This window comes from Rhinatrema bivittatum, chromosome 11 (genome assembly GCF_901001135.1).
Source record: "Rhinatrema bivittatum chromosome 11, aRhiBiv1.1, whole genome shotgun sequence".
Lineage (NCBI taxonomy): Eukaryota > Metazoa > Chordata > Amphibia > Gymnophiona > Rhinatrematidae > Rhinatrema > Rhinatrema bivittatum.
The window spans coordinates 23,965,072-23,989,530 of NC_042625.1; the positions used below are offsets into that span (position 1 = coordinate 23,965,072).

The 24,459-nt window shown below is 45.1% G+C and overlaps 1 protein-coding gene and 1 pseudogene across 2 annotated transcripts in view; both read left to right on the top strand.

Annotated features, from left to right (window-relative positions):
- CUX2 (cut like homeobox 2) overlaps window positions 1-24,459 on the top strand; it is a 382,795-nt gene that overhangs the window by 126,153 nt on the left and 232,183 nt on the right. The window lies entirely within an intron of this gene.
- LOC115073061 lies at window positions 5,827-6,480 on the top strand (annotated as a pseudogene).

Here is a 24,459-nt window from a genome sequence, read left to right on the forward strand (position 1 = left end):
GAACGCCAGACCTGCAAGATAGTTTTTTTTCCCCCACCAGGCTGGCTTTTTGTAACAACAGTCGCGCTCCAGGATCCCGAACTCTAATAGGGGAGATGCAACCAAATAAAAACCACATAGGTGAAACCGGCAACACAATAGCCAGCAGGTCGGCCAAGAAGTCCGCTATCTTGTGCCAAAAACGACGAACCACTGGGCACGTCCAAAAAACGTGGGGCAGAGTGCCCGCTGTCCCTGGACAGCGTGAGCACGACGGCGATGTGGCAATTTTCAAATTGTACGCCACCTGAGGGGAGACGTATGCCCTGCTTAAAAATTTAAATTGCATTTCCCTGAAATACATATGAGTAGAGATCCTGGAGATGCGGCGAAAACAGATACGCAAAATAAAACGCGTAACACAAAAGTCTCCGTCTCTGTTCCAACGCGCCACCAGGGAAGAACAGACGTCCACCATGGTCCGCCGCTGCAGAGACTTATAATAACCAGAGAGAGATGGGACTGTAGGTCTGTCAAAGTGAAATATACTGTCTAGAGTAGTAAACTGCTTAAGGTCCTTAGTTGTCGCCGGCAAAGCATTTACATAGTGGCGGGCTTGTAAATATGGGAAAGTATGGGAAGCCCCCAGGTTGTACATCTCCCGAAAGTCCGAGAACTGCATAAAGACCCCCTCCCGAGTCCACAAGTGTCTCAAATAGGTTATTCCCCTGGACTCCCATATCCGAAACATAGCCGACTGAGATCCCGAAGGAAACTCAGCGTTCCCCTTAAGTGGTAAGAAATAAGCACACATCGGAGGTATCAACAGGAGCCCTGTGAGACGCTTCCAAGTCAAACGAAGGGGCCGAGTAAGAGCTGTCTGGGACAAAAATACCGGAAGATGACTAGATCCGGCTTGCAACACATAGGACGGGGCCAGGGGATGTAAAAGGGCCCGGTCCGTGGACCCTGGGGTGTAGTGAGAGGTCCCCATTAGCCAATTGCGCAATAGCCGCATGTTACAGGCCATATTATAGCGCGCGAGGTCCGGTACGCCCAGCCCACCCATTCCCCAGGCGTTCTGCAGCCATTTTAAGGGAAGTCTAGACTTCCCACCTCTCCACAGAAACTTACGCAGGGCGCTTTCCAGGACCACTAGGTCCCTTTTCCGCAGGAGCAAGGGCAAATTCTGGAAAAGATATAACCATTTCGGTAGCAAGGTCATCTTAAAAAGAGCCACCCGCCCCGTGATCGATAATGGCAGAGATCCCCACGTGGCCAAAGAGTCTTGGGTCTGTCGGAGCAACCGAGGTATATTGGCCTGGTAGACTCTCTCCGGGTCCCCGGGAAGGTAGACCCCCAAATATCTAATGTGATCCCCCGCCCACTGTAAAGGAAAGGGGTCCGTCCAGGTCTCCTGCAAGGCAGACGGATACGTCAAAAGGACGATGCTTCTTTTTAAAGTTTTTCGAGAGCTTCCCCATCTTCCTGGGAAGTCGTTCTTATCGGTCGGGTGAGGCCTTGCTGGACCTGTGTCAGAACCACTTGCAGAAAGCATGAGGACAGCTCGGGCAGCTGGAGGAGGGATCCGAAGGGTGACTTTTTAAAAAATGGGGTGTGGCCATAATATAAAAAAACCAAAAGCCTTTCCCGCCCGCAAAGAGAAAGAATATAATATAATATAATATAATATATATCAGAGCAAAAAAGAAAAGGTGATCTAGGAATAAAGCCAAATAGTCCGAGCAGTCTGCTTGGTCTTGTATCGTGGGGTGCACTACACATTTTTACATTTCTTTAAAACAAAAGAAAATGAAAAAAAACAAAAAATAGTGTTGGTCCGGGGTGGTTTTGCCCCCTTCCCCGCCAACAAAATTATTATTTTTTTTAAATTCCAAACTCCTGGCCGCCTCTCTCCCACCCATCTGGCCCCCTCCTGCCCCCGGCCCCAGTATCTTACCCCATCTCTTGGCTCCAAACGGGGCTCGCTCCTGCCCCACTGCTGCTATTTTACAAAATGGCGCTGGCAAGCCGAACCTGGGGAAATATCCTGTGTAGTTCTCAGCTCAAGCACATCCCTATCACAGCTATGAAACGAGCGTTCTGCTCTTTGATTTTTCGTATAAACTATGCAAATGTTGGTCTTATGCAGGGCATAAATCAAAGTTTCCTCTCTCTTTAGAAATTAGATTTCTGTAGAATGAGATGACAAGGTGGAGGTGCACTGTCTACAGAGCTTTAATAGAAGGCCCTTAAAGCCAGCTCAGACAGAAGTAAAGATAATTTTTTTCTCTCTCTAAGGAAGCTTGACAGTCCTTCCTTTTTGATCTTCGCAACCTTGGTGCAGATGAATAATTTATCCTTGTCCCGGGGAGAAAAATTGCAAAATATTATCTATAAACATGAAGTGACTTCTTTAATCTAGAGTGATGGATTGTGCCCAACGTGAACGAGGCTCCACATGATGAAACAGATATTGCTTAATAAAATGGGGATTTGAGCGGAGTAGATTGTTGTTTTGGGAAACAGTATGTCGAAGGACGCAGTGACTGGTTATCCGGTGAAACAAAAAGAACAGTTTAACATCTTTCCCGCGAGTTCTGTGTTGCTGGAAGATGCCCGCTCTCTTGCATTTATAGCGCCTGTCCCTAGTGGGTCCTCCTGGTGTTCCTGAAAGTCTGCAGCCTAACCCTTCAAGGGCTTGGGTATCCGGAGATCCATATTTCAAGTACCTGGATAAACCCCCAAGGTTTTAAATTCCCACTCCCTAACTGGATAAAGACCGGGGAGTTGTTTTGGGGGTATTTCTGGGTGGGTCCGATATTCAGAGTATCCGGGTAAGTTATTCAGATAACGTTAGGATGGCCTCTCAGCATGAGTAGTTATCTTGGGTAATCTTGTGTCTCTTAACTTTGGGTTTCTCCGGCTATGCTACTGAATATGCAGTGTAAGTCACCCAATAAGTTTATCCAGGTAACTTACCTGCACAGCCTGTGCATCTAAAAAAAAACAAAACAAAACTGCATTCAAACAAACACACTTACTGAAAATTTCAAGCAGCAATGCTTACCTGTTTGGTCAGTTGGACTGCTGGAAAAGCCTTTACATTGGTTTGCCAAAAAATCAAATTCAGAATTTGGCCGCAGAATTATTAATGGGTCTCAGAAACACTCGAACATATTACACCTGTGCTACGTGAGCCTCACTGGTTTCCCAGTGAAATGGAGAACACAATTTCAGATTTTAGTCGCCATTCACAAGCTTTTGAATGGAGACCGGAATAGCCTCCTGTGTACCGGGCCGAGCATTCCGATCTGTCGGGTCACGTTGGTTATCGTTACCTCCTGTACGTGTGCGGGCAGGCTCCAGACAACGTGGCCTTGGGACCTTTTTCTTTTCCGGGTCCTAGCTTGTGGAAAGCCCTTCCAGAATAGACACGAGCAGAGAGAGAGAGAGATCTTCAAACTTTCAGGAAGAAGGTGAAGGCTGTATGTTTTAATGAGGAATTCTGTTAACGTTTTCTAATTGTAATTATTGATCTTGTCTTATTCCAGTTGTGTTTTAGTCCATTATGGCCCACATTTTTTAAGAAGCTGTGCTCTAAATCGGTCACTGGGCCATAATGGGTTAATGTTTGTGTTTTAAATATTTGTTTCTGTTTATGTAAGTTGTTAATATTGTATGGATGTGTAATATGTAATCCACTCTGTAAGCAACGTTGGACGTAGTGGAATATAAACATTTGTAACTAAATAGATAAATATGTTAAACAAGATCCAGCTATTTATTTATTTATTTGTTTATTTTTATATACCGGTGTTCGATTTTACATATCACATCGGTTTACATTCCAACAAAAAATGCAGGAAATCAAGCTTTTCCTTTGTCATTACATTAAACAATAATAAACATGGAAATTGTTAACAAGGGTGATAAAAACAAGGGAATGGTTAACACTAAGGGTTGCACGAAGGGGTGCACAAAGGGGAGTTATGTCCATAGTTGGTATAGGCATAGTGCTATTAAGAGGTATTGCCATCAAGTTGCTTTGTGAACTTCTTTTTTGGAAAAAATGTCAATCTTTTCTCCTTTCCCTCATCTAAACATGATATCCAACATGAAACATGGAAAAAAACCTTTAAACATCACGCCTGACTGTTGATCTTTCATATAACTCGTTCATAGAAACATAAAATGTGATGGCAGATAAGACCATGCAATCTTACTCATGCACGTCTTCTGCTCAGCTTTATCATCCCGTCCCTGACCTGCAGAGATCCTCTGAGCTTGTCCCATGTTTTCGTGAATTCTGATACTGTCCTGGTCTCCACCAGCTCCACAAGGAGGCTCTTCCGTACATCTAGCGCCCTTTCTGTGAAGAAACGTTTCCTAAGAATACTCCCTTTCACCCTCATCCCATGAACCCCGCGTTGCAGAGCCTCCTTTCAGCTGAATGAGGCCTGTCCCCTGTGCATTTAAATATCTCTATCTTCTCTCCCCTTTCCTCCAGGGCACACCCGTTTAGATCTGTGTCTGTGCCCATAAGCTTTATGATGGCCATCATTGACCATTTTAGTAGCTGGACTAACTTTTTATCCTTTTCAAGGATGCAGGTTCCAGAATTTTACACAGTGCTTAGGGACGGCAGCTGTCGCACCGGCACGCGCATTTGGCTGCCCGCGCCCAGGGACGGGGCCATTTTATAACACGGTGCACCTATACGCGCGCATGTTATAAAACAGCCTGCCCGCGCGCAAATCCCACTTCTATTGCATAAGTGTTATGTATCCATGCGTTTCAGTATTTCTGTTGTTCTGGTTTTATGTTATTTATTATGCTTGTTTTATTATGTACATCGCTTAGCGATGGGGGGATTTAAAAGGGACCCATGCTGATGCCATTGCCAGTAAAACCAGTTTGTTCCCAGTTCGCCCAGTTAACAGCTGGCTTCACCAACCCCCCCCCCCTAGTTTAAATGCCTTTACTGCCCTCAGTTAGCCCCCAACCCTTCAAAGCCCGCAGATCTGCCTAGGTTTAAAAATTTTTCAACTTACCCGGCATCCATAGCAGAAGTAAAGTTACACGGCAGGGGGTCCTCGGCGCACGCCGGATCACTTTATGCGCACATTTTAGGTTCCCGCCCGGAAACGCCCATGCCCCACCCCCTTTTTGAGAACTTCCGAGACACTCGCACTGCGGCGTTTACGTGCGCACCCAGGCGGCTTTTAAAATCCGCACGGCGCGTGCAAGCCCAACGTACTCGCACATCTCCTAAGTGATGCGCGCTTCGGGCTTTTAAACTTCCCCTTTATATGAGGTCTCAGCCAAGTTTTATGCCTCCTATTTCCAGCTATCTGTTCCTCTTGCTATACACCCAAGCGCTTTTCTGGCTTTTGCTGCTGCCTTTTCTACCTGTTTGGCCACATTAAGATCATCCGATATGATTAGCCCCTGATCCCGCACCTGCTTTGTGCACAGAACAAATTCATTCCCCATATTTTATTGCTTCCTTGGGATTTTGCAACTGAAATGCAGGACTCTGCATTTTTTTTTTTAGCATTAACTCTTAGCCGCCAGGCCCTAGACCAATCCTCAAGCTTTACTACAGCCTTCCTCATGTTTTCCTCACCTTCCAGGCTGTCTACCCTGGTGCAGATTTTAGGATCATTTGCAAAGTTCATAATACTTTCAGCTGCACCTGCCTAGCACTGCATGGCTTCTTGCAGTTAGACACCAGTGTTCACATTTCAAGGGTGGCAGGTGCTTTGTCCCCTAGTGGCACTCTAACCTGTTGAGCGCCATCTGGTGGTGGGAGGAATAGTTCCCTGAGCTGCCGGCTGCCAGGCCATGACGGGTGTTTGCGGGAACTGGATTGATTGGGCAGCCTCCAAGCTCTCAGGCCTAATGAGTTCTTTACCTGCCACAGTCTCATCTCACCAGTTCAGGCAGGAAGAGCTGAGTAATACCAAGTTGGTACAGCGCTACCGGCAGCAGATTGGGAGTGCTGTGAATCAGTTCGATCTGCGGCTCTTTGGGAACATGTACGACAGTCGCCGAGACCTAGAAGTGAACCGGTCAGGGGCCACTCCCAATGCCAAAACACTTTGCTGCCCTGTGATGCTGGCGGTTGGGGACAAAGCTCCAGCTGAGGAAGGTGTGGCTGAATGCAACCCCAAGCTGGAGCCCACAAACACCACCTCCCTGAAGATGGCTGAATCTGGTGGAGTCCCACAGCCTGGCAAGTTGACAGAAGCTTTTACATATTTCCTGCAAGGCATGGGATATTTGCCGTCTGCCAGCATGACGCGCCTAGCCCGCTCCCGCCCACGGGCCTGCACCCACTCAGAAAGCGGCGAAGCCATGGGGTAGATCAACCACACCGTGGAGGTGTCCTGCTGCACGGCCCCCGCCCGGCCTCTCTCTCTTTGCTTTCTGGAGGCCCTGCCATCCTGTGCCGCTTCCTACAGATATTTTGTTGGGTGTCTGATTTTTGTAATTTGATATTTAGATTGTTAAGGGAGGGGGCAGGGATTGTGTGATCTTACAGGAGGGGAAACATGACACTTAAGTCACCACAGCTAAAGCAATATCTTGTTTACTTTTGAAGCTGGCGAGCTGTGCACGTCTTAAACGCACGGTAACATCAAGTCATTCCAGTGGTCACGATTTTGGGTTTCTTCACAGTGATTGGCTAAGGGGCTGTGATGATGGAGGGTTGTAAAGGCCTGGCAGAGGAGAGGAGTGGTGATCTTTCGAGGGTAGGGCTTGTTACTAGAAGTATATGAATTATACATGATACCAGAAAATCAAGGGCTTGTTGCCCATCATATGCTTATGCATTATTATAATTATGTGCAGTGAGCAATAAGAATTTTGGTGGGAAATAAATTATATAAAGTTATTTCCATCCTGCTGTTAAGAACATAAGAACATGCCATACTGGGTCAGACCAAGGGTCCATCAAGCCCAGCATCCTGTTTCCAACAGAGGCCAATCCAGGCCATAAGAACCTGGCAAGTACCCAAAAACTAAGTCTATTCCATGTTACCGTTGCTAGTAATAGCAGTGGCTATTTTCTAAGTCAACTTAATTAATAGCAGGTAATGGACTTCTCCAAGAACTTATCCAATCCTTTTTTAAACACAGCTACACTAACTGCACTAACCACATCCTCTGGCAACAAATTCCAGAGTTTAATTGTGCGTTGAGTGAAAAAGAACTTTCTCCGATTAGTTTTAAATGTGCCCCATGCTAACTTCATGGAGTGCCCCCTAGTCTTTCTACTATTCGAAAGAGTAAATAACCGATTCACATCTACCCGTTCTAGACCTCTCATGATTTTAAACACCTCTATCATATCCCCCCTCAGTTGTCTCTTCTCCAAGCTGAAAAGTCCTAACCTCTTTAGTCTTTCCTCATATGGGAGCTGTTCCATCCCCTTTATCATTTTGGTCGCCCTTCTCTGTACCTTCTCCATCGCAATTATATCTTTTTTGAGATGCGGCGACCAGAATTGTACACAGTATTGAAGGTGCGGTCTCACCATGGAGCGATACAGAGGCATTATGACACTTTCCGTTTTATTCACCATTCCCTTTCTAATAATTCCCAACATTCTGTTTGCTTTTTTGACTGCCGCAGCACACTGAACCAATGATTTCAATGTGTTATCCACTATGACACCTAGATCTCTTTCTTGGGTTGTAGCACCTAATATGGAAACCAACATTGAGTAATTATAGCATGGGTTATTTTTCCCTATATGCATCACCTTGCACTTATCCACATTACATTTCATCTGCCATTTGGATGCCCAATTTTCCAGTCTCACAAGGTCTTCTTTCAGAGCACTGCTTGAGTAGGAAAGAGGGCAGGGTGTTGGCCTTCCAGGGCCCAGAAAGCAGAGGCATAAAGAGAGAGGTTTGCTAGAACGTCTGAATTTTTAAGATTTCACGGTTTCATTTCTGAGAGAAATCCATGTTAGTGGTGTTTAAAGAAATATGTAGCATTCTTAACTTGTTAGGAAAAGAGTAGAGGCAGCGAGCAGAGATAGGAGCATGAATTATTCTGATTGTTTTAAGAACCTTCACCACAGTTGTGTTAGTAAAAAGCTGAAAAACTGTACGTTGCTAACACGGTGCTGCTTTTTTCCAGCAGCGTTATAGGTAAGGACAGGATCATAGCCCCCCATCCTCTGCTAGGATGAGATTTCACAAACTACAGAGAGGGAAAGATGATGTGATTACATTTGGGCCTTATTAGACAGGAGGAATGTTTGAGTGAATTTTGCAGTGACCCAGTAAAATTCAAAATTTTGATGTGAGCCATCTCCATAAAGAGGAGGTATTTTATTTATTTTTATTTTTATTTAAAAGATTTATATACCGCAAAATTGGGCAGAGACCAGTCCGGCTATGCGGTTTACAAAGATAAAACATACATAATTAAAAATTTGCAATGTAGACAAAAACAATGTATGTCATTAAAATTACACTTCAAAAGAACTAAAAACATATAAATTAATCTTCAAGAACATTAAAAAACATATGGCAGTTATTTTGGTAATGTTGCAATCGAGGCTGTCAGCACTTATGAAGGATTTGTTAAGTAATATTGTAGGCTGTGGTAAAAAGATAGGTTTTTAGAGCCTTTTTGAATTCTTTAGTATTTGCTATTAAGCAGATTTCTTCTGGAATAGCATTCCAGAGGGTTGGCCCAGCAACTGAAAAAGCGCGTTTACGTGTCAGATCCAGATGTGCTGATTTTACTGATGGTATCTCCAGCGTACATTTGTCCACTGAGCGTAGTTGCCTTGTGGGTTTGTAGATTCTAAGGAGGGCGCAGAGCCATACTGAGTTGGTGTTTTGTAATAGATTGTGTATTATGGTTAGAATTTTATAGGTAATGCGGTAGGATATTGGTAGCCAATGTAAATATTGCAAAACTGGAGTAATGTGTTCTCTGTGAGGGATATTATACAGTACACGAGCAGTGGCATTTTGAACAAGTTGTAGAGGGTGTGTGGTGACCTTCGGCAGACCTAGATATAGAGCGTTGCAATAGTCTAGACTTGTTAAGATGAGGGATTGAGTCACAGAATGGAAATCAGGAGGTAATAGGAGTGGTTTTAGTTTTTTTAGCATATGGAGCTTAAAAAATGATTTTTTTTTTTTTACTAATACTGATATATTGTTTGTCATAGACAGTCTTTAATCAGGAATTGGATCAGACAGCAACCAACAAGGGGCCTGACTTTTACGATCTGGGAAACTAATAAGTATGGGGGTAACCTGTACGGCGTGGCAGATACTACCATAAGCTTGCTGGCTTCCTTTTCTGCCATCATTTCTCTGTTTCTATGTTCGTCAGTACTGGCCTGAGCTACTTTTGAACCACTGACCTACAGCAGGTGTAACCTTTGGGCCAAGGTCACATTGGGGGCTCAGTTGGGATCAGGGGAGGCAATGGAGGTCCTGGGGGAGTTCGGAGCAGGGCACTTCCCCCATAGATAAGTCTGGGGAGTTTCCAACAACTGCCCCTTCCCCCATCTTCACCCCCAGAAGAGATCCGACAGAGACTTTGCTTCTGGCTAAAAGTGACCTGCTGCTGTGGTCGCAGGCCAGGATCAAACTCACCCCCATGGTCTGGATGGAAACTGCCCTAGGGGTGACAGTCTCTTGGAACAGAGCGACGATTGCCTTGAACATCCAGTCTTTCAAGGTGCTCCACCTCTCAAAAAGCAGATCAGAGATGTGCACAGTTTGTAATTCCACACATGCATGTGAGGGGAGGATAAAAAGGCAATGGGGAAAATGTACACAGCCAGATTTCTCCTTACACATCCATTTACTTAAAGGACAGTAATTTGTTGTCATTCCTCTCCAATTTTCAAAAGCACTCTTAAAAAAATCATTTAAAGTATCTCGTGGGACTACTGAGCAGATTCTCTTTTCACTGCTTCTGGATCCTCAAAGCCTTTTCCCATGCAAGAACCTAGATTCATCTTTTTGGATGCATTATCTGACTTCATATTTTTTTTTTCTTCTTTTTTTATTTAAGCCACTTCAGAGCAAGAGGGTATTCTACATGTATAGTCTAATATAATTTAAAAGCCACTAATATAGTTGTGGTTTGGTATCACATTAGAGAAAATAAATAATCAATTGAATACATTCTGATAATTCCATACAAGGGAAAATCACTGGGAAAATACAGAATCGTCAGCATGATGAACTCGGAACAGCACTGCGCGAAGAGCAAGGCTAAAACACGATCTGGTGCTGCAGAGGCAGCACTCACATCCTTTCTGGGGGGAAGGAAGGGGGTGTCATGGTCATCGTTAAGGGCGACACCTGGTGGCCAGATTTAGATCCCATGACACAGGGCTCTGGAAGGAGCCCCAGTGCATGGCTCATTTCCTCAGGAGCCCCTAGTCTGGTCCATTGCAGCGATGAAGGCCTAATGAAATGGAGGAAGGCTCCTCGAGAAATTATGAATCTCGGCGCTGGTTCCAACTGAGCTGGAAGAAGGAGAAAGGAGGAACTGCTGGGCCAAAAAACCCCAAAATCTGTTTTCCATACATCTAAAGTAAAATGCAAAAATGATCCTTCGATTCTGAATGGGCTAACCAATCAGAATCAAAGTTTTGTGTCATTAGCATGTTGGTGTGTGGACATGTCGTTTCCTGTCTGCCTTGAGCTATTTTATTCTGGCTTTTCTTTTTAATTTGAAATTAAATACAAAGATAAACGAGAGACATGGTGTTTAAGCGCAGAAAAGCATGAGGGAATGGGTATAGTTTACCAAGACATCGACTTGATGCTTTAGGTGTTGGAGCCTGCAGCTCAGATGCAAGCTGCTCCTCGTCGTTACAGGGATGGAGTGCACTCTCTTTCCCATCAGGCTTATTTCTTATTAGCACCATTTGCAAAACAAGATAATGGATAGACCTTTACGTCTGATGAGGCTGTAATAGCATGGAGTTGGTCCACTGATGACCCAGGCCTAGAAGAGCTCCAACTCCAGTCTAATCAGCATGCAGGACACCAGGAGAAGCAGCTGCAGTCGTTCTGTTATGGGGGTTTTATCTGTTATTGCTTCTTACAGATCTAGGCAGGAACGCTCCTTGGAAGGGAGGAAGACCACCCAGAGGTCCATGTTGGTGACAATTTCAGTTAGACGCTTTAGGGGTAGGCACCTAAGGTCTTACCAGGACCAGTTATGGAACTGTACCCGTCCCTAGACCAAATGCGTGCAAATATTGCGTATCTCATGGAAATTTGTTGTGGGTAGGTCTGTGAAGTAGACCAGTTTGAGGTCCTTGAGGTCCAGCATTGTCTACCATCCCATCTCTAGTCAAGGAATCTACAGGGGCCTGATTCATGAAGATCCAGAATGCATTTCCTCCCTTCCCAGGTCCCTTTACTTTACGTTGTGTATGCAGTCAAGGAAATGAATGACCAAGCATGCTGGAGACAGGCTTTGCTTTCTTATTTCCTGCGTTATTGCCTTACCTCTATAAACATGGTGGTGTCAACCAATATGGAGGGCAGTTTTCATACTGCCCACGGAGTGTCCCTTGGAGACTTTCGTGCCCGGTAAGGAGCATGGGTACATATGTACCTGCAGAGTTTGCAAGTACAAACTCCCTGTTGGGAACTACGCACAGGGAGTTAAAAGAAATCCCTCCTTGTGCATAATTTTGCGGGCCCCTCAGCCTTATCCCTTGTCCCACATGTGTGTACTTTTCTTCGGGGCAGTTTTTCAGACGCGGGGGTGAAAAATCATTTCCTCCAGAAAAATAATCTGAAAAACCATTTTGCCCCTAAAGTTCCATAAAAAAAACCCCTTTTCTGTTGCTGTTGCGAAGCATCCTGCAGGAACAGCAGACGTAGCGAGCGAGTTAACAGCAAGCATGCGAAAAATGTGCTGGTAAAACTCAGCAATCACAACTAAATGTTTCAAAAGTAAATGAAATTCTCATTGGTTTTAATGTATAATTTATAACTTGAATCAAAAATCTAAAGTTGAAGTATCATTTGGTGGTGGTGGTGTTATTTCTTTCTTTGTCAGTTTCCTCCTTGGGTCATGGACCTTAAATCTGGCCACGAGGTGTCTCCATTGAGCAGTGACCATGACATCCTCTCTCCCGAGGCTGTGAGCACTGCCTTGGCGGCATCTTCAGCCAGCCAGGGGAGTGGAGGATGTAATCAACCCAGGTCCCTCCGCATGGCAGAGCACAGGACTGCCACTGAGTCACCGGGCTAACCCCATTTGGTCCCTTTTTAAAAAAATTTTAATTATTAAAGGAATTCTGACCTTAACGCTTGTATTTGTCTGCAAGCATGACAACTACAAACTAAAAATTGAGGATTGTGGGTAATTTTGCAAGGCTAATCTAGCTCTCCTCGTTCATAACATGGAAAGTCCTAGAAGAAAGTGGCTTAAGAAATCTGAAACTGGCAAGTGTCCCTGCAGTTCTCCGAGCAAACTTTCACTTATTAACACTTCAAACAATAAACCAGTTAGCATTTTAGAAGTAAAATGTGACGCAGGTCTATCTAGGACTGAAACATTGATTGACAAATCATAGTAATGAAGTGACGTGGGTATTTTTTAATGCACTGAATTGTGGGGAGCCTGGCGCTGAGCAGCTTGTGTAGCTCAGTTCAGGCTTGGAGCTTTTTGTCCAGCTCTTCCAGGCTGTATTCAGTACACATCCCCCATGCACTGAGCTGCAAACCGGAATTAGGGAGGACTTTGATAAATGTAGCTGCCAATGCAGACCGTTTGGAACTGGCTAGTTCCTTATTTTGTTTTATTCTGGTTCATTTTGCTTTGTTTACCGTTCCCGTGCACTTTGGAACAACATTTTAATCATTACAGCGCTGAGTTGTTTGGTACTTATTTATCTTTCGAATGCCCTCATACTGCCGAGAGTGACTTGTCAATGTACACGTGTACCCTGGTGTGTGTGACTGCTGGGTCCTAACTGCTCAGTTTTATCAAACAGCCTTCTTCATCGCTATGTTTAAGTCGCTTGCTCATCTCTGGCCATATTCTGCCGGCTTATGATGCCATGAGACAAGCAGCAGCTTGTTGCATGATGATGTCATGACCAAGAAAAGCAAAGGCCAAGCTGAAGAGCGAAACAGCGCTTCCATTCTTAAAAGTGCGCACATCTAACCTAGTCACAGCAGATCCAAGCACACTTTGAGCCTCATCGTCTCGAATCCACAAAGATGATGCTGACATGAAACATACTCTTTGAAAAGCTAGCCCACATAATTGCAAGTTAAGGGTTCAGTGTTTGCATATCTTGTAAAAGACCGGAGAATGACATGAACAAAATAATATGGAATGTGGAAGTGGGAGGATACGACATGACAGCGGAGAAAGACGAACAGAACAGTAATTACAAAAATAGATTAGATTAAGGAATGCAATCACATTTTAACCACACAGGTATCTCCCTGCCACGCATGGACCTGCTGGTATCCAGTCTTTGCGATGGTCCAGATCCGTACTGAAATTCTTCCGATGTATTACTGTTGGGTTTGTGATCCCCTTGGGTTCTGTTGCACATCTGGATGGCTCTTTCACTCTGAAAATTAGACAGTGCAGCCATTGTTCAGGGGTATTGTGTAAAATACACGATTGGACGGGTTTTTTGGAAAATTATTTTCCCTGTCAAGGTTCTCCAGAATCCCTAAACTTAAATTGGAGATCTAATTGGAAAAGAGAGGTATTTGTGTTTAATTGTTTTTTCTTTTGTACAAAACATGAATGGGGGTCAACTACTGATTATTTAACATAGAATTAGATACATATTTAATTTTATAATAATATTTTTAAATAATTATAATGTAATCCCAGGGATGATTGAATCTGGATAGTGGTGCCAGAGGCCATATCTCAAATACAGTTTTAGGTGGTAAACTTCCCATAATGTTAAAATGTCTCAAACTTCAGGGTGCTCTGAGCAGAGAGAAAGATCCATGTTCAAGACGCTTGCATTGAAAACACTTAAGTCCCAATTCCAGGTTCTTGCATACAGCAGTGATGATATCAGAGCTAATGAGTGTTAAAGTCACCCTGCAGTAAAAAGCGCACTAGAAGCTGACTTGGGTTTCCAACATTATTTTTATTGAGATGCTGTGAAAAGATGAAAATATTCTTTGCAGCTGTTAGCATCACTTCTTGATAGTACAAGTAACTCTTAATAAATTTGTGATCCTCAAAGCCTTATTAAAGTTTAAAGATGGTAACAGCCAATTAATTCAGTCTTTAATCTGATGTTTCTCCCATCCCATTGGCATAGGGCAAGTTTAGTGCCTCCGTTCCAATGTAGGTGAAATATTGAAGGTGAAATGCATTTTGCACAGTCATTTATCTCCTAACTCTCCATGCTGTTTCCTCCTCTCCTTAGTCTCCTCATAGTACCTGAAAGGCACCAGTTATTCTCCTCTTCTCCCTTTTAGTACTGGAGTAATACTTCTGTTACTCCTCCAGATCTCCAGTAGAGGCTCATGGGTCCTGTTGAGGGTCCATCTCAACTCCTTTCTCCCATTTCCCCTTTGTTGCCTCGGGATGGCTTTAAGTTGTGCCTCCTCTGGATACAGATGGTCCTTAGGTTCCTTCTCAGCAAAGAAACCTCCTCATTTCATGTTAGAACAGCAAAGAAAATAACCGAACCAAGTCCCTAGTTAAGCGGTACTCAACAAGCAAATCAGCATAGAAATATAAAAGGGATAGGGGTGGTGGAAAGAGACTCCCATATCCAAAATAAGTCTCCATGGAGGCATTAAACCTTAAGCAACTGAAAATTCAGAGGACAGCCAGGACACGCTGTCTCTGCTGAAAGGAAACAGAAAATCCACACTCTAAAATGGTGGTACGAGTATTTATATCAGAGGAATTTCGCCATGTACATTTGTTTACAGGTTTACTATATTTCCTCCCCATACAAATGGAATAATCCGAATGGTTCTTGGTAGGGATCTGACAGGACTGCGACAATAATTTTTGGATTTTTAGTCCACCTTTCCAAGTAATGCCCAAGGCAGTTTATAGCATTATTAGAATTCAGCATTATTCAACTTTTCTGCTGTATTTCATGTGTGAATGAGAGTTACACACTATTGTTTTTACTGTCTCGTACTGTAGTGACATTGCGAGCCCTCTCTAACGCCTGTTTGAGTGAGAGGACAGCAGTATGTACCCACCTGGTTGCTTTTGCTTTATGGCTTTTGTCCCATTCTGGAGTGCTAGGAACAGGCCTTGATGAATCGGACCCCTGGATTCTTGAATCATGCGCCTTGCGTTGTCAGAATAAGGGCCCTGTGTTAGCAATTGTTTCTGTGCTTAGAGGAGATGGAAACCTTGCAATCTGTAAAAGTGAAAACCAAGCTGAGGGTGCAATGAAAGCAAATTCAGGGCTCTCTCATCTCTTTACTAGGTGGTCTGGTCTCCAACCGAAGACGGCGTTTCAAATCCCACTTCTAGAGCAAACTTTATTCTGCATTCTCTGCTGAAAGGGAATCTTTCCAGCCACTGCTTCCAGCGATCAGGCACGTCAGGTAGTCTAGGGTGCCAGATTCAAGTGCTCTTTTCTGTATCCTGGGGGTTCTGCTCTCTGAATGGAGGCTAAGTGGGTTTAAATCCTCCTTCTGGCATACATGACAGGATTGGGTGCTGGCTTAGAAATACCGAAGCTCTGGGTTCACATCCCACCAAGTCACGTTTTGTCAGGGATATATGAGAAATGGGGTCATTTGATGCCTGTGCTGCCCTGCTGGAGACCTGGGCTTGAATCCCAAATTCATCTTCCGCTGGACTTTTTACGTAGAGGAGATGTGGGCAGGGCCTGTGATTTGGGAAAAGTCAGGGAGAAGGGGGCAGGAGACATGAGGTAGGTTAAAACTCGCCTTGGCCACTGACTGTCAGGGTGAGCCTGGAGAAATTGCTTTGTCTCTTCCTCAGAAACCAACCAAGTCAATGTTGGCAGGTTAGTGGTGGCCAGGTGTAAGGCCACAGGGTCGTAGGCAGATGGATATTTCAACAACAGTCTCGCTATTTTTGGTACTAAGGCATGGGAGATGTTTGGGGGGCGGGGGTAGAAAATCGGTGAAGATAATAAAAACTAACTTGGATCTAGAATATCTTACAAGTGGTCAGGCTTCTATAGCTGGCAGCTGGGATTATATCCTTAGCAGGATGTAGACCAGCAAGGACTGGGCAGACCGAATGGGCTAGCTGGTCTTTCTCTGCCTTCGTTTACTATGTTGCTCTCTTCTATGAAGGAGTTGCGTGGATTTCCGGAGACGAACAAATGTATTCGAGGCAGTGGGATGACCAGAGGTCCGTTGAAATGTGTGGCCGCTTCCTACCGTGGGCAGCACTGGAAAATAAATGGTAGCTGAGGAATTATTGATTGCAGCTCTCTTCTCCAGGATCAGGTGTGAGAGCTGAGTCATATTAGCTGTTTTGCATCTTGTGCTGTCGTATGAGTATTGTGCTGCATTCGTATTTGTTTGCACTAATGTGATGCGAAAGGTGCTAATTTGCTGGGACCATTGCACTGCATTTGTGAAAACAAATCTTAATACGATACGATGGCAAAGTGCTAATTTGACATGATGGGTATCTCTTAGAAGAAAAATCTGTGGTCGCTCTATAGCACTTTTCAAAAACTGTTTTCCAGCCTGCCAAGCAGGGAACTGTTAGCACTGAATCATGTGGGCCACAGTACTGATGCAAAGGTAACAGCTTCGCGTTGGTAAAGATGGGCCCTGTTTCTTTACCGAAATGGCGATGCATGCAAGGAGCAGCCTTCTGACGAGGAGGGAGGTGGTGGTGGTGGTGGTGTCAGAAATGTAACAGAGTTCAAGCAAGCCTCGGACTTGTACATTTCTGTGGCTTGCTGGTCTATTTATGTTGCTACATATTATTAATCTAATTGCACGATAGAGTCGTGGGGCCTGCGAGGCAGCAGTCCTGCAAATCGCGCGTCCTGTCCGTTGCATTGTCTGATAAAGCATCGTTTAGGTCATAATGAATTGGACTTTTTTGGGGGGGGAGGGGTGAGCCCTGCTGGACCCCAGAAGCTGCGCTGTATTACATCTTTGCAATTGTTTCTATTTTTATTTCCAGCATTTAATAATTAGCATTGTCAGAACAGAATTTGTGATGGGAGGAGAAGTGGTCTACTAGTTAGAACAAGGAGCTGTGTGAACCAGGGAAGCCAGGGTTCGAATCCCGCTTCCTCCACTGACGCGCTGTACGACCTTGGCCAGGTCAGACCTGGGCATCGCTTTTCAAAGGGCTTAGGCACCACTCTTTGGGAGTCAGGTAACCTAAATTGACACCTTTGAAAACTGACCAGGGCTTGAGTGCCTTCGGTTTCACTGGTCTGGCATTTATCTTTAAGCGGTGCTGGTTGTGAAAGTGGGAGGAGCTTTGGACCAGTACCATGCGTTAGGTGGGAGGAGACGGAGAGTGAACGAGTGCAAGGCTGGATGCATCCCCCCAGCCATGGCAAACTAGAGAAAAGCTTGGCAAGAAAGAAAACCAAGGTGAAACTGATAAATTAAAAAGAAGCGTGGAGCAGACAGGGAATGGAAACCATGGGGAGAAAAAAAGGAGAATAGCATGAACACTCTACAGAAGAAGGTTTGAAACACTTGGATTTTTATGATTGCAATTCAAATATCTTCACGCTAGTAAGGCCCTCATTAACTCAGCGTCTTTCCCATAGATACAGAAAAGGAGGAAAGGTTTTGTAAATCAGGCTCTAAGAGTGTATGGGGAGCCCTGCAGGCAATCCCCCATGCATAACATTGTTTTCTGTGGGAAAATTGGTTTCAGCTTAAGATGTTTTGATTTGAGTCCCGATTTCCAGGAACCAGTTTGTGACCTAAGTCTGAGGGCTTTTTATATTGTTTTTTTATACAAAGATCAGATGTTGAGGTTCCCTCCTCTCCAGAACTATAAGGCGAGTTATAAAATCTTTTTACATGAAATAAATACGTAAAGATAGCTACTACAAGCTCTAAATCAGAACCTCCATGGATTTTAATGAACCTTCTAAATAAATGGACTCATTAAGGTAAAGGGAGCATGGCAAGGTCGCCTCCTTAGCTGAACGATACCAGAAATAAAAGTAGACTAAATGTATTTATTTATTTGAGTGTTTTATATGCCGTCATTCCATGTGAGAGTCACTAGATCACAACGGTTTACAGATTTAACACTCACAGACAAAGGGCGAGTTACTAAGGCAGGCAAACATTCAAGGTAAATATTCCAAATCTAAGGGTGTACTTCAGAGACGGACATTATAGGATGCATCTGTAATCGTTATGGGGGGGTGAGAGTATGGGGTAATCAGAGTGAGGGGGAATTGGTTTTATCACTCAGAGAGTTGGCATTATCGAATAGCCAAGTTTTCCGTTTTTCTTAAATTTCTTAGTGTCAGTCATTATTCGAAGATTCTCTAGATTCATGTTATATATTATTGTCAGTACATTGTATATTATTCTCGACTGTACAGGTAGCCAATGCAATGCTGTCAGGGTTGGGGAGATGTGGTCGAATTTTCTTTTTCCGGTCAGAGGTCTGGCTGCAGTAGTTGTAGTGCTTTAAGATGATTAGCCGGAAGTCCTAGAAATAGAGAATTGCAGTAATCTAAGTTTGAGAATATTAGAGATTGTAAAAGGTTCTGAAATCAGCTGTGCTTAGAAAGATTTCAGTCTGCTCAGGATTCGTAGTTTGTGGAAACCATATTTTATCAATCTGCTAATGTGGGTCTTCATAGTTAAGTTTTCGTTGACTTGGACACCAAGATCCCTTACCTGATTTGCCAGAATTAGTTGGCAGTTTCCAAGATTAATGCCGAGAGGAATAGATTTTGGAGGGTTTCTGCTCAACCAAATTCGTTTTTTATGGGTTCATTGACAGTCTCAATTGTGCAAGTTTTTCTTTTATGGCGATCATATATCCAAATATAAGTGAAGCTGTTTTCTCAAGCAATTTTGTTAGCGGGATATAGAATTGTAGATCATCAGCATAAAGAAAGAGGTTTATTCCAGGGTCAGTTAATAATTTGCCCAATGGCAGCATGTAGATATTAAATAGGGTTACTGACAGCGCAGAACCCAATGGAACACCAGTTGTGCACTGGAATGTGTTGGGTAGGTGATTAGCAAGTTTAACTTGGAAAGATCTGTCTGCAAGGAAAGAGACGAACCATTTTAGTACGTTTCCATCAATCCCTATGATTCTCAGCTGGTGGCATAGAAGATTGTGGTCAACAGTGTCGAAGGCAGCTGTTAAATCGATCAGTACTAGGCATTATGATTTATTGGAGTCGAAGCCTTGTAGTATAGGGTCTATTATTTATTTATTTTAAGGATTTTATGTACCGACATTAGTGGGGAACATCATGCCGGTTTACATAATAACTGAGAGCAGGTGGAAATTACAAAGAACCGGAGGAGGGGAGGGGAGAGAATAGACAAAGCGGCCAAACAATGCATATAGACTATATAATACTTGAAATAACTTAAGAAACAAATGGATAAAAGATAAACATGATAAATAACAGTAAACTTTTTATACAGTAAAGAGTACGATTTTATACAGGCTCAGTTGGAAAGGGAGGGAAAAAGGGAGATGGAAGGGGCGGACTAGTCAGGGTTTGCTTGTCTAAAGAGCCAAGTCTTTCGTTTCTTTTTGACTTTGGCGAAGAGAGGAGGGAAGAGAATTCCATCGCGAGGGACCAGCAATGGAGATGGCACGATCTCTTGTGGAGGAGAGGTGCGCCTTCTTGAGAGAGGGTGCCTGGAGGGAGCCTTTATTGTTTGATCTGGTGGGGCGGTTGGAGAGGGTGGGACTGAGAGGTTCATCTAGCCAGTTGGAATTGTGACAATAGATAGATTTAGGAATGATGGTGAGTGATTTGTAGAGGATGCAAGATGGAATGGGGAGCCAGGGTAAATCTTTAAGGATAGGGGTAATGTGGGTGGATTTCTTGGCATTTGTGATGGTCCTAGCGAATGCGTTCTGGAGCATTTGGAGGGGTTTTATTGTGGAGTAGGGCAGCCCGAGCAACAGAGAGTTGCAATAGTCCAGTTTGGAGGATAGGGTGGCCTGAATAACCGTGTGGAAGTCATTGACAGCGATTTTTCCAGAAGCCAAATTAGGGTATAGGGTTTTCTTGTCTCTAGATGACGCTCTAATTGGGAAAGAACTGCCTTTTCAAGAATTTTCACGAGGAAGGTTAGGCTTGAGATTGGTCTGTAGTTATCCCAATTGTCAGATCTTCCTGATTTATTTTTTAAAATTGGTTTTATAACAGCCTGTTTTAGGTTTTGGGGCATATATCCTTCAATGAGGGCAAGGTTGACAAGTAACAGGGTAAAATTATGAGTTGCATCAGGTCTTTGCGTCCTGTCTCTTTGCCTCGTGTTTTCTTCTTTTCACACAATTGTTAAAGAAGAAAAATAATTCCTAGGCACGTTAAAATGTAGTCGGCTAGGCCGGCCTGGCAGCAGTGCTGTGCTCTGTGCTGCTATGTGGAAGGTCCCTTGGTCAGGGCGTCTGCTGCTTGGGTCAGCTGAGGCTGGGGATTCTGCAGAAGCAGCACTCACAACCCCTGGGGGGGTGGGCAGGAAGTCATGATCATTGTTTAAAGTGATACCTGTTGGCTGGATTCAGGGTCCATGATTGCAAATTCCCCACCCCATACCACCACCCCCACATACCATTGCTGCAATGACCAGACAGACTATATATGTTTAGGGAAGGGAAGGTGGAATATAAAATAGAATCCAGCCCCAGTTAGGGCACCAGAACCCAGCCCCGGTTCAGACTGAGCTGGAAGTACAAATTTATAGGCGGAAGCTTCCGGATGAAAAATCAGAAAGTAACTGCTTGCACGCAGGCCAGCAGCACCGTGTGCCGCAGTGCAGCTGGCTGTGGTTTGAGGCTGCCGTCCACTGGGTCCAGCTGGTGTCGGGCACACTGCAGAGGTGGACCCGCGTGATCCCTGGGGGGGGCGGGCGGAGAGAGAGTAAAGGAAGGTGGCGTCAGTGGCTGCTGCTGTTGTGGTGTCCCCTCTTTGCCAGTCGTAGAGAGCAGCACTAAGGGATCAGCCAGAGAGTTCCCAGTATTGCCCAAGGGAGGGGAGGCTGCTTAAACTGAGGGAAGGGGCATGAAGGGAGTGGCATATCATATATTTCCGAGCACTCTGACACTACTTCAGCCAAGCAGAAAATAACACATCCAGAAAATTAAAGGGGAAACCGAATGGCTAGAGTGTCATCCGGCTCATTAGCTCTTTTGTTTGGGATTGGTTAATGAGCCAGGTAAGTGAGCTGCTGTGGGATCCCAAAGTGGTCTGTGAATGCCTTTCTGTGAACTCTGACCTGAGGTAGCCGTGAGGTTGCAGTGGCCCCAGAAACCATCAGAGAGTAGCGTGTGGGCAGGGCCCATGCCCAGAGGCACACGAGAACCCGGTTGGCGGGTAGGAAGTTGCCAGGATCGTGGGCACATGTGCGGGTGCGGGTGAGGCTCAGGCAGTATTTGTGGGACCCTCGCATGGCCAAGGGTTGACCCCTGATGGGCATTTATGAATTGTAGTTGATGTTTTGTTGTAAATTATTTTTAATATTTGTATTAATCCATTTGTAAGCTGTTTTGAGTGTTCTCATTGAGTTCGATGAGGTGGGATCCAATTCTGCGAGAGAAATAGAAAGATAAGGAATGGAACATTTTTATGATGAGGTTGCTATCTGGCTGCTGAAAGTAAAACCCTTGCTGTGTTTATTTCATGTACAGGTTTTATTGTCACTTGAGCCATTGTTGAGCTAACTTCTCAGTGATGGCAGAATGAGGATTTACAACAATGTCTCTTCACATGAAACCTTTTTTTTTTATTATTATTAAATAGCCGCAGTTTTTTAAAACTTAAAATGGGAATAACACCAGTGGAATGGATGGTGCCATAGAAATAAAGGTCCCCTGGGACATAAATGTCCTAAGCATCACACGATCATTAATTTTGGGAATTTATATTGCAGCCGGAGACCATTACTCTGGCACAACTGCGTTTCTTGGATGTCTGTGTTAAAATAAAAGGAGCTGGCAAAGGAGCTTTAATTGGTTGTTTTGCTTTCTATGCTCTGTTTTGCTGCCCCTTGGTTTCTTTTCAGATAGAATAAGGCATCGTACGGCAGCGCCGTTGATCTGTACTAGCTCACGTGTGTCACTGAAGCTGGGGAAACCTGCAGTGCTGCCCCATTGCCTTGCAAGGGTTCAGCAGTCGTGCTGGTGACTTTTGGGATCGGGCAGGACTTCCTGACACTGGAAGGGACTGAGATCATTCCCTTTCTGCTCCTCCCTTGCTTTTCTTGTCCTCACTGACCCACGTCCCCCAACAGCCTAAGGGCCTGTCCGTAGTGCTGAAAGTACTTTGTGGTCTGCCCTTGGATAGGTGGTGGTTCTGGGTGTCGGGGGAGAGGATCTGGCAGTTTCTTCCTGTTCCTTTGTGCTTTCAGCTCAATCAGAGCCAGGACTGGGATCTGGCATCATGAGCCCTCATGCGTAACTTTGTGAGGATTTTTTTATATCCCCCTCTTGCTTTAGTCTGGGCACCTCAGCCAGGGCCCAGCTTATAGGAGCCTTACCTGGGGCAGAGAGCCGAAGGGGGTGTCAGATGCATAGATACAGAGGGACGAGTCCTGAAAACCACTGGCCCCTTTTCTTCCTGCTCCTTAGGGCCTGACCTGCTCCAACGTGGGGGCAGGAGCTGCAGAGCCAGCTAGAGAAGAGGGGTGCGCGGGCCCTGCTGTCTCCTCTCCCTCACTCCCAGGCATCAGCACGCGCTCCCCAGGACTGGCCAGAAGAAACCCAGCCTGCCCCAAAGTGGGGGAACAAGAGCCATGCAGCCAGCTAGGAGGTGGGATGAAGTCCTGGGTGGGGGGGGGAGCAGGCATTGATGACAACCGTGGCCCCGGGTGCCCTGCTGCCCAGCTACAGTGCCGACCGCACCAACGGTTCTCTAGCTGGTGGCCGTAGGCCAAGGTTCATCCTGGAGCCCAGCAATTGTGGGCCCTCTGGGTATTATCATTTCATGATAACTAAGACTGCCTAACACCCCCCGGCAGGGTCTGTGAGCACTGCCTCTGCAGCATCCTCAGCTCCACGGAGTGGAAGATGCAAACTGGAAATCAAACCCAGGCTTTCTGAAGAGCAGTGTACGGCATGGCCGCTGAGCCCTGCATAAACGAGCGTGACGGGGACCGAGGATTTCTGCTTCAGCGCTGGAAAGCCCAATCCACCAGCAGCTGAAGAAGAAGAGAAGGCCCTATGGGTCGCTGGTGGAGCCCAATCTTCCAGCAGCTGAAGAAGAAGAGAAGGCCCTATGGGTCGCTGGTGGAGCCCAATCTTCCAGCAGCTGAAGAAGAAGAGAAGGCCCTATGGGTCGCCGGTGGAGCTCAATCCACCAGCAGCTGAAGAAGAAGAGAAGGCCCTATGGGGTCGCCTGTGGAGCTCAACCTGCCAGCAGCTGAAGAAGAAGAGAAGGCCCTATGGGTCGCTGGTGGAGCCCAATCTTCCAGCAGCTGAAGAAGAAGAGAAGGCCCTATGGGGTCGCCTGTGGAGCTCAACCTGCCAGCAGCTGAAGAAGAAGAGAAGGCCCTATGGGTCGCCGGTGGAGCTCAATCCGCTAGTAGCAGAAGGAGAGCAAGACTTGTGCACTGCTGGTGGAGCTGATAAAGAAAAAGAGGCCCTGCTGGCAGCTGAAGAAGAGGAGGCCCCTGCCAGCAGCAAAAAAAGGGGAGAGAACACATGTGCCTGAGGTAGAAGTAGTGTGTGCATGTGACTGTATGAGAAAAAGTATTTGCATGTGGATGAGAGAGGATGTATTCTGTGTGTGTGAAAGTACATGTGAGCATCTGTGTGTGTGAGAGAGCATGTATGAGACCATATTATTTATTGCAATTTATTTCTGCTTTTTAGCACTTCAAAGTGGGTTACATTCAGGTACTGTATTTATGGCCCTATCCCCAGAGGGCTCATAATCTGAAGGAATGGAGGGTGAAGTGACTTGCCCAAGGTCACAAGGAGCGGCAGTGGGATTTGAATCCTGGCTTCCCTAGTTTGTAGCCACTGCTCCAATCACTAGGCTTCTCCTCCACACCCATGCTTTTCAACAAATTAGGTGTATCCACCTGTGAGAGCAAGACAATGTTGGTGAGCATCTGTGTGCATGTGTGTGAAAGAGCATGTATGAGAGCATCTGTGTGTGAGAGAGAGCATGAATGTGTGTGTGTGTGTGTAAATATGAGGAGAAAGTTCACCCTCCCTGCACCCCCTCAATGATCCATGGAAATCTCTGGGGGACTGGAAATCAAACATTCCCAGGTATGGAAAACCGGGATTTTTTTTTATCTTTAATAGTTTTAATTATTGTGTTTATTT